The sequence below is a fragment of the Atta colombica genome, unplaced genomic scaffold, assembly GCF_001594045.1.
Source record: "Atta colombica isolate Treedump-2 unplaced genomic scaffold, Acol1.0 scaffold344, whole genome shotgun sequence".
Taxonomy (NCBI): domain Eukaryota; kingdom Metazoa; phylum Arthropoda; class Insecta; order Hymenoptera; family Formicidae; genus Atta; species Atta colombica.
This window is the reverse complement of record NW_017259453.1, coordinates 154,035-156,200: the sequence shown is the minus strand read 5'-3', so window position 1 is coordinate 156,200 and position 2,166 is coordinate 154,035.

The window sequence follows — 2,166 nt, the reverse complement described above, 5'->3', positions numbered from 1 at the left end:
AGAGAGAGAGAGAGAGAGAGAGAGAGAGAGAGAGAGAGAGAGAGAGAGAGACTAACGCGAGAGAAAAAGGGAGGATGAGGACATTGGGGAAGCGGATAGAGGAGAAGAAGAGTGAAGGGTGAGAGAAAAGGGAGGAAATGGCGCGCGTTACGGAGAAATGGCGCAGAAACCGGGGATAGTGATGGGCAATGGGCGACGGTCGACTCCTCTAACCGAACGAAAACTTGAATCGCGGAGGAGATCGTGGGAGGACAACCACTCCCCGCACGATCTCTGCACAAACCGTACCACGGCGGTACATACTATGAAGGAAGGAGGACAAAGGAGGAAACGAACTGGGATATCTTATGAACAAGAATCGCTGAAGGGACCAAAGGAAGTTCTATGAAAGAGACCATGTGAACACGAAGAAAAAGAAAACGTCTCGGTCTCTCTTCTCGACTGGTCCCTTTCTTTATCTTTCTTTCCCTTTCTTCGCTACTTGAATTGCGCGCGGAAACCGTTCGCGGGATTAAACTGACTTCACCGACCTGCTGACGGTCTCCGGAATTCCTATCGCGAAGGCCAGTAAAGACCTTCTGTTCTTAATGGACCGCAAGTAACGAGCCTCGCTGTTTTGTAGCTGGCAATTCGACCTTGAGATTAATACAGTTGCGTCTCGTTAATCCACTCGATCTCTAGCCGTTTGCGTTTCTCTAACATAAATTTTGCACGTAAATCTTTTTCTTTGTGTCGTCTGAATTACGGCAAGATTTAAATTAAAAATTAAGAAATTTATTTCATAAAATGAAATTTTATTTTAAGTTTGAAATTTTATGTGAAAATTCAATAACGTTATAGTCAAAATTTCGAGGATATTAAAGAAATAACAAAAATCAACAGATAAATAGCTAACAAAAAATTTATATACTTATATTATATAATTGTATTCTTTAAATCATGGAGCACCATGGAGCGTGTGGTAACCGTGCTGACATCTAACGGAAATCACGATAACTTGGCAGCATTATTTTGATTTATATTAAAAATAAGCAATTTTTTAAAAATTATATTCAATAAAAGTATTATAGAAAATACTCAAAATATGTCTTAAACTACAATTCATAAATGATTAAATCATATCAGGCATAGATGTCTCAGTAATACATAGCCATATTTTACACGCGTCTTATAAACATATTCAGATATATGTATATATGTGTATATAATGTGTATATAATGTGTATATAATTTAAAATTTCTGGTAATAACATAGTAATGTGGACATGTTAAATAAATGTTCGAAATTAGTTATTTGTAAAATAGAAATTTTTACTTAATTTTACGGGCAATTTATATATATTTTATGTAGCATGCATGGCATGTTTTTAAAAAGTGATATTTTCGATAAAAATATTTTTTATTCTTTTATACGTAATATGACAGAATAATGAAATTCCAATTTGATGCTTAATTAATGGTACATGAAAGTAATCTATATGCACATATGATTTATCGCATGCATAATTAGCAAGTTATTTATGAATCAAATTTGTTGCTATGATATGTCTAAATTATTATTATTATTACAATTAAAAATTGTGGATACATTTCTAAGATGAAATAAAATAAAGGACTCGCGAGACAAGAATTCTTAAATGCCAGATGTCATAACGAATCGCCGCAAATGGCGATCGATTAAATTAAGATTACAAAATGATTCAATTATAAATTAATTGATAATGTTATGGTAATAACATGGATTTTAACATTTGATTATATCCTATTAACATACTGAAGATATCTTTCGTTGATTCTCAATCCTCTCAATATAACATTCTCTCATTATGAAATTATCTCGTTATGTTCCTTTTTTTTCTTGCATAATTGAATTAAATTACTAAACACATACTATATTCTTGTACTTCATATAATTATAATATAAAGATTAGTTTATACAATCATTCAATATTACGTTTTTTAAAAAATAATGCATTTAACTTAATGTACACATCTTGTTTGGACATATAGATAATGTAATAAATATTTATTTTAAATCTCATGCAATCCTTTAATTTAATTGAATAATACAGTGATGCTCTCTATGAAAATGTTGCGATGATATTTAGCTGCACGAAGCAGGAGGATCGTACGATACTCCAAACATTGTTCGTGCATTACGGTTCC